We start from the raw sequence: 9,374 nt of genomic DNA on the forward strand, positions 1-9,374 counted from the left end.
CGCCGGCGGTCGACGAAACGAAGTAACCCCTCTCGCTTCCTAATCGGACGACTTCGCGTTCGCCCCCCGTGTTCTGGGAAGAACCCTCCTTCTTCCCCTCCTCTCCCTCTTCTTTATTCGCATCGCGCCCCCTCGTCATTCCTCTGATCTCGCGTAGCGAACTTGTTACCCACGCTCAACATCCCCCCCCCTCTCCCCATTCCTCCCCCTCCCTTCGGTGACCTCCTCCTCGCGATATGTGGGTGACCCTAATCCCCGGAATGCTCATAATAATGTGGTTTGTATTTTTGTTTTACGTGGCGGAGATGATAATCTATAACTTCACGCGAATCGAACAAGTTTACTTTACACATCTTCTGTTCTTTTTTTTTTTTTTTTATAAGAAATGTCATTTATAAGAAATGTCATTTATGAGAAATGTCATTTATGAGAAATGTCATAATCGAATCTAAAGAAATAAAATTTTGGTTTTAGAATATTTTTTTTTATTTTATTCTCTATATTATTATTATTCATTAGCTAGCAATTTTACATTTAAAATAAATACATATATATATATATATATATATATATATATATATATATATTTATTTATGTATTTTTTAACTATAATGGTTTCGAGCTTTAATTCAATGCCATCCTTCATTTCTTTCTAATTATTTCTTAAATCTTTTCTAGATGCCACTTTATGCCCGAGGAACAAATATGATCATAAACTCTGGAAAGCGACGAGCGATAACGATATCGAGATTGAGTTTGCGAAATTCGCACCTCCCACCCACCCACACACACACACACACACACACACACACACGCACACACACATATACTGGGGAGAAGCCTTCGATGAGAAAGAAGGTGATTGTCGGCTTCAATACGGACGGTGGGTATCGGCTGGTTAAGGTAAAACAAGGTAGACGGACTAGAGGGGGCCGAACAGAGCGGCCGAACGGCCTTCCTGTATCAACGGGGCGCGAGGAAAGAAGGAGCCGATATGACGCGAAGATCCCGTGCATAGAGGGAAGTTATATACGGCACGGCGCGCTGTATCATGGACCAACCATGGGACGATGATGACAGCAGGTCTGGCGAGTGGCAGGCCAATAAATCATGGCCTGCGGTGTGGGAACCTCTGCCTACATGCTACGTGCGTATGGGCGTACGCCATCGGTAAAACCTTTACTCCCGTGCGGGCCCTGAGTGCGCCAAGGGGGGAGGATGGTGTATAACAACGTTCGCATATATATATATATATATATATATATATATATATATATGCATGTATGTATAAATGCATGCGAATGATGCGTATACGCACACGTGCACGCGCACCACGTGCTTGCACCGTTCGACCTCCGCGCGGGCCACGCATACACATGCGCGGACGCGTCCGGGCATCGTTATGCACACATCGCGTTACATTGTTGCCTTGGTGGAAGCCAATTGGCCGCGATGAGTGACGGTTCGACTTCACGAAGTTGAGCCTTTTTTGGCAGTCATTTTTGCGGGCCCGCCCGGGCCCGGATCCGCGGGACGCCGCGGTACGATGGGCCGCTCCGTAACGCAAACGGCTCGCTTCCAAAAACGGCGTTGCTTATCCAATGTCAAAAAAAAGAATGGGAAGAAAGGATTTTTCTCTTACTTCTTTCGCAGGGTCGCGGGTCAATGGGCAATCTCCGTCACCGAGTTAACGTTAACGAAACAGTTGTTTTCGCAGACGCTGCTGATTATTTTGTCAAGTGTAGGAAATGTCATACTAGCTCTCTCTTTTTTTCTAAAAAATTTTTCTTTCGCTACAATAATTATAATATAAAATTATGATATAAAAATAGAATTAATTAAATGTAAGTAAATTCAAGTTAAAAAAATAATGAATTAAATATATAATGAATTGAAAATATAATTAATTAAATATAAATAAATATCAATTAAAGATTATAATATAAGAATTACAATAAATATAATTAATTATAATATAAAAAAATTATCCCACTATATGAAATAATTTCTATTCTATCTTACATCTCTATTTATCGGTTATTTCGCATTTTCATTTTATTATATTAATTATGTATCTAATTATAAAGTGCATGCAAAATAAACAGCCAGCCCCATTGTTAAGCGAGATCGTTTATATTTTAGTCCCGCGGTCCGAGGGCCTGTTCCGTCAGGTTGATTAGTTTTAGATCTATTTTAAAAGTTTCCGAGATCACACACATACACTCTGGTGGGTTTCTGTGTGCCCAACAACGACTATGATTGTCGACTTGCGAACGAAAGGGAGGCAATCGGATGCTCGTAAAGGGCCCAGATGGGGGTTTGCGAGATTTGGCGTCCGTATACATCGACCGAATTCTCTCGGCCTCTGCGAGGAGAAAGAGGAGGCGGGTCTCACGCATAAATTTCCATCGAACGCACAGCCCTACGCTGGCCCGCTAGTCGATTTTGCGTGAAATAAAAAATATATGACGAATGTTATACAATATTAAGTGCCTTATAATATAATAATTATAAAATAAAATATAAATATAATATAATATATATATATATATATATATATATATATATATATATATGATATTAATTTTAAATATAATTAAATTAATTTTAAATCTAAATATAATATTATTTTTTTCTTATTTTTTCAAATGCGTTTAACAAACTTTTTCTTAGATGAGAATAATGTATAAAGTTGCCATTAATTTCGTCAATTTCTATTGTAGTCATTCGTGTATAAAATTAATTGAACAATAGTTGCTCTCAAATAAGGTCGCGCAGGATCGTTTTTCTTTAAATATTCTTCTATAATAATGAAGATAAATTAAAATATAATGGAATCATTGAATAAATTATTATTTTGCTTTAGATTTTTGCTTCTTATATGCGAAGATCACGATGAATAAAATCGAAATAAGAGCAAACTTTTCGATCATTGGTGCCGAAAATCAAAGATCACTGCAGACTAGAAAACAGCGAAATGCGAGACTTCTAACCGCAAAATGAGGAACAAAGATCGTCGTGACTAATGCTGTCGTGCGAAATTTCTAAATTTAACACCGTCTGGAACATCTCGCACGTGTTTCTCGAACCAAAGCAAAATTGATTAATCGATCGAATTTCAAAATAGTGTCGTAACAAAAAAAAAAAAATATTAAATTTGTAAAATAATATAAATAAATTTCGCCAAAATTATCTCTATATGTATATCACATATAAAAAAAAAATCATAAATTTTATTTAATTATATTAAACAATTCCATATATCTTTAATTCGCGATCGTTTTTTCTTGCATTTAAATATATCAAATATTTTTTAATTTTATTAAATAAATTTTATTCATAAAAATACTAATTAAATCTTGATTAGAAACAATATATATCTTTGCATTATATTTACCACACACAGTTTATATTATTTTACATTTTTATTATATCCGTTCGATCTGTTTATGATTCATTGGCTCGAGCGAAAAAACTGAAAAAAGAAAATATATGAAAAATTATGAAAAATTTTCTTTCACTTCGAAGATTATACGTATTCCTCGCTTCATCGCTCGATTGGAAGAGCCTCGAATGTCGGCTTCGATGATCCACCTGTGTATCGAGTTTAACTTGCTCGAATAGTTCGTTCTCCTCCTCCTGTCCCCCTCCTGTTCTCGGCGAGGTGAAGACCTATTCCGCTTTAGGTGTTCAACACCTCGTAATACCGATTCTGACGGAGGACTCGTCGACATATTCCAAGTGTTACACGTGTTCGAGGGTGTCGGGTGTCACATTGGCAACCTTAGATCTTATTTAGAACATGTCCGCGTATGTATAACGCGCAGCGAATGTTGGGAGTACAAATTTGGACAATGGAATGATTTTGTGTAAAACAAAGACTTTGAAATAATTCGCGATTTTTAATTTCAATAAAGCATATAGTTTTCCAGAGAATTAGAAACGCGTTATATTTCGAAAATGCAAAGATGTGAGAAACTTACACAAGACAAAATGATATCGTATCTAATAATTCGTATCTAATAATTCTAAATAATTCCTGTCAAAAAATCGTTTCTTTTATTTATTTAAAGTAAGCTAAAAATCCTCTACAAATCCTGCATATATATAATTATATTATATAATACAATTATATACAATTATATATATAAATATATTATATATAATATATGTATATAAAAAATATATAAAATATATGTATAAATATATTATATATAAAATATATAATATATTTCATAATGTCTACATCATAGCTACAGATTTATATTTTTTTTGTCTTGCTGATTAAATGAATCTTTTTGATGCTTAACATATTTTTTATTAACTATCATTATTATATGCATTGAATTAATATACATCATAATTATTTTTGTGTTTTTGATTTATTATTAAATATTATTTATCTCTTAAAAATTCTCAGAACACGATGTTTGTAATAAAAATATTATTAACTAAAATAAAATATGTAAATAGAAAATCATCATTAGATATGAGTGATTATCTTTTAACCAGTCGCACGGACACGCACAAGCAAATTCATTAATAAAGTGTATTTTGCAAAAAAAAAAAAAAATAAAAAATAAAAGAATATTCCTCCGCGCAAAAATAGAAATAATGACTTGGCTCTTTTCCGTCCAGTGCAGATAGAACTGTGTCTTAAAGATTCGTTCACATCCGCGCGTAAACATTGTTGAACATTCGATTCGAGCCTCGTCTTGCACGAGGACGTGTCCTCTCGAGAACGACCTTGAACGTATGCGTGTGTAATGGATCGCCGTTAATAATTTCTTCGGCGATGCGACCAAATTTTATTTAAGCGACAGGCCAGATACGGCATGTTTGCCGTCTGCGGGAGCACTTGTCGTATATTGCGCGCGGCATGCACACGTATTTATAGGTGTCTTCAAAATAGTTCGAGAGCAAAGTGTTGCAAAGACCGTAGAAATTCGCGAGCGAATACACGCGCGGGTGATATGTCACATCGCCCCCTCCGATTCGTCCTCCTGCAGGACGTTATCCCCATTTTCCTCGGTCCGAAACGTGAAAATTATCTTGTAATAAATTGAACTAATTCTTAAAATTTCCACAAATCTTCAATTATTCATTATTAATCGCGCGATCGCTTCTGATAATGATTTTCCTTTACATTGCACAATTTAGGTTTTTTATTTTTATTTTTTTTTTTTTTTTTTTGTATTACAAATAATATTAAAGAAAGGGAAATGGTAGTATATATATACCCAGTCACCTGTTCGAGCGTGTTAAGAGCTAAACAGTCTATCTGACAACGAAGCCATTTCGTTTCATTAGGGTACAACCCCAGCATTCGTCTAGGAACATGCATGCCACTCGAACGTGCGAAAAATGTACGTATTCCAAGTTGGCTAGTGTACTCATTGTTTCAGTAGCGTCCGAGACGATAATTCAAAAATTTCATAGTGCACATTTCGAGGAGTCTCGATCGCGGATCCGAGGAGAGAGCGCGAGAAGATAAAAAAAAAGGAGAGAGTGAGAGAGTAAGAGAGCGCGTACGCGCGTAACACTGCCGACACATAATGCATCCCGAAGCCCGCACCCTCCCCCCCCCACCCGGAATCCCGATCTTTCTCCCGACGTATTACTTATTTATTAGAACCGTGCCCGGGTGGTCCGCGACATGACGGAATCGATTACGCGAATTCGCGGAACCGGCCTTCCTGGCCCTTTCCAAGCCCCTTCGGAATTATGCTTCCACTCCTTCAGATTCGGCCTATCTCTCTCTCTGTCTCTTTCCCACTCTCTCAATCTCCTTCTCCTCCCTCTTTCGGCCCGCTCTTTTAAGTCTTCTCTCCGTCTCTTCTCCTCTATTCGCGCGTTTCGTGCCCTCCGTCCCTTCGTCCTTCTTTAAACTCATACACCCCCTCTCGTCTTTCCTTCGCCCTACGCTCCCCCTCCACGAACGCATCTAAAGGCACTCTCTGATTCTCTATCGCGTCGTCGATCCATCTCCCTCCCTCCCCCCCCCCACCTATCTCCTCTTGCCCGTCAAGCTTATTATGTAATCAGAATAACAATAATTTGCTCCGAAACTGTTTCGACTGCTCATCAATCTGAGTGACAGCCGGTTACCCGCGGCTACGCGTAGGCATCGGCCATTTAGCGATCCACCGGCTGCGTTTACTGGGGACAGCAGGTGAGCATCAAGGATAGCATCCAATTATCTCATATCCATGCGTTTTTTACGAGCTATCTATCGATGACCCCCCCATAGCGTGCGATTCGCCGGATCAATAAATCCGAAATCGCGCGATAAAGAATATTTAATACAAAATTAGACGGAGCGAGAACTATCCCTTTAGAGCGTGTTACGAAATATTATTATAAGAAAATCAAGGGTGTCCGCAGAATTTTTGTTCAAGGGGAAGGGAGCATGACATATAATGTCACTCAGATTAATTGAAATATATGTTTCGATACATCTTATAATACTAATCCATAATAGAATAATGATAAATTTTTTTTTTTATTTCCAGGGGGAGGGAGGGCCTCTTGCCCCCTCTTGTCCCCTTCCTTGCGATCGCTCATGAAAAAAATATAGAAATAGCGTAAAATAACGTTTAGAGAAGTAGTAGGATGGAAAAAAATATGAGACGAGCATTGCAATGGTATGTACAGATTTTATTAAGGTTTAGAGAGTGAATACGATTGGATTTGTGTATTCGTGTTTGCATATGAATGTGTGAGTGTGTATCTTTATCATGTGTGTCGTGTTAGTCCGAAGAATGAACGTGGGGTTTAGGTAGCTAGCCTCGTCCTAGCCTCGTGTGCGCATTCACACCACATAATTGAGATTCGCTTTGAAACCTCTTGTTTCTTTTTTTTTTCTTCTTTTTTTTTCGTTTTACTTCGCTTTGTAGTCTCTCTCTGTTTAAGTATCTCTCATCTAATTACCGTTACGCAATAATTCGATTAATCAATAAATCTGTAATAATAAATCCGTATAAACGTTGAGTCGTGTGCGTGAGTGAACTAGTGGTGCCGAGCCTGTCGTAGGATCGGCTAGGAAGTCTCTGTAGTAACCAGCGGTAAACGTATCACAAGTTATGTAGCATTTATTTATTCATTATCGGCGCGAGTGTTGGAGGCTCGAGGCCGATCGTGTCTAACATCGTGCGTCCGTGTTAACGCCCATCCCATCGAAGGGAATTTAGATACCCCCTTCTCTTAAATAGTACCGATACACTGATAAGCGATTTTTAATCAGTGACATTAAAAAAAGTAAGTTGTTCGTACGCGAAAAAAAAAAAAATTGTCTTCCCCCTCCTTCATTCGTGAATGGGACGAATGGAGGAGGGGGAAAGACAAGTGCCTGCCCTCCCCTTCTGTCTTATCTCCCCGGGATTAAACATTTTGCGCTTTGAAATTAACAATCGCTTAATTAATTAAAGGGCACCGTTCCGCCGAAGGAGAAGCTTCACTTGGATAGTATATTGTCGACGACGCGCTTCTCCTTCGGAGGGATAAGGGGGCTAACTAAATAGGGCTGATAACGCGATCCCATCCCGTCCCTCCGCGACGTCGATCTCCTCCAACACTCGGAAGTATTGTAGTTATAGCGTGACGCAGTGCGCGCCGCGGCGTCCGCTAATCGCTCCGCGCCGCTTTTCCCACCCCGTATAAATAGACGGGACGCGCCGGCTGCCGCCGCGTTCGCGCTCTGCGCTTAGGTAATCGTTCCATTTTATTGTATATCAAATCTTTATAAACTGTAATACAATGTAAACCTGTAAAAAATATACTGGGTGGCGGCGGCTCTGTATAATATAATAAGTAGTATTATAATTGTTATGGTACAATTGAGTAATTAGTATAAATATATCGTTATATCGTATAATCTGCGATGTGCTGCTTTCGCTCCGTAACCGAGATCTCTCTCTCTCTCTCTCTCTCTCTCTCTCTCTCACACACACATACACACACACACACACACACTCTGTTTTTTTTCTCCATACGTCTCATTCATACGTATATATCATGCACGGAGATTCATTCTGCAGTTGTCACACTCTATTCACGATTCTCACCATTGCATTCTTATCGCACACCATTTCTCTTTCCCTCCTTCTCTCTCGCTCTCTCTCTCTCTCTCTCTCTCTCACACTTTCTCAACTTCTCTCCTCCTCCCACTCACTTCTCTTTCGTCGAACGGTAAAATACGCGCGATCCACCGGTATCTACATATTTCCATTTTACGTATAATATATATATATATATATATATATATATATATATATATATATATATAGTGGTGTACAAGCGCGTCGCTCTTTACGTTGGTTATACCACGCTTTTCGAAAAAACGGCTTTAAGCTAAAAGCGTTCCCTGGGCACGTTAATTCGCGTATGACAGATGCTTTTACTTAAATCGTGCCTAAAAGCACGAAGTAAGAATGTCAGTCTTTTTTTCTTCCCTTTTTGTCCTCACGCGTCAAATACGATATTCATGGGGTTTTTATTTATGTTAAAAACTGCGCGATTAATTATCAAAATTATGACACTAATTACAGCGCGTTTTTGCATATTGACAAAAATTTCTCCATTACAATCATCTCGGATCTTTCATTCTATTTTTTTTCTTTTTTTTTTTTTTCCCAAACATGATAAGTATTTGTCATACGCGCGCGAAGATGTTCTTAGAAAAAGATTTTTCAAATAAATAATATCTAAAAAGATATTACTTATTTCCAAAGTTTTCAAAAATAAAAGAGAAGTCTGTAATTGATCATAATAATTGACAGGAAGTACAATTATTATCATGCAAGGTTAATAATTATTTATAAATGAAAATAACAATTATATAATAATTATTTAACAACTATTTTTTAATAAAATTTAATGAAATAAATTTATTATGTGTAAAGCAAATAAATTTAATTCACAAAAAGTTTATAAAATTTTATATAATTTATAAAAGTTTATAAGATTAAAATTAAAATGTTAAAACATAAATATTTATAGACGACTTTATCTCGGGAAAACTGATGATATCGATCGACACATTTCTCTGCCACATTCGGCCCCAAGCTTATTTAAAATGAAGAGAGAAAAAATCCATTAAAAAAATCCGGATATATCCGATTTGGCGATTATACGAGAGCGAGAAGCGCGCGCTGCATTTACCGTACTACGGAGATAACAACTCCACATACGTACTTTCATTCATTCGTTCGTTCATTCCTACATTCGTTATCATGCGTTATCATGCGCTCGGGGCGAGGCTAGGGCGATTTAGGAACTACGGTGACAGCACAACCGATGCAAGTAACTATTTCATCTGTTTCGTTTTTCCGGTTTCTGTTTCTTTATACAGTATGAAGTCCTTGATGAGATTCGAA

Source organism: Cataglyphis hispanica, chromosome 9 (assembly GCF_021464435.1).
Source record: "Cataglyphis hispanica isolate Lineage 1 chromosome 9, ULB_Chis1_1.0, whole genome shotgun sequence".
Classification (NCBI taxonomy): Eukaryota; Metazoa; Arthropoda; class Insecta; order Hymenoptera; family Formicidae; genus Cataglyphis; species Cataglyphis hispanica.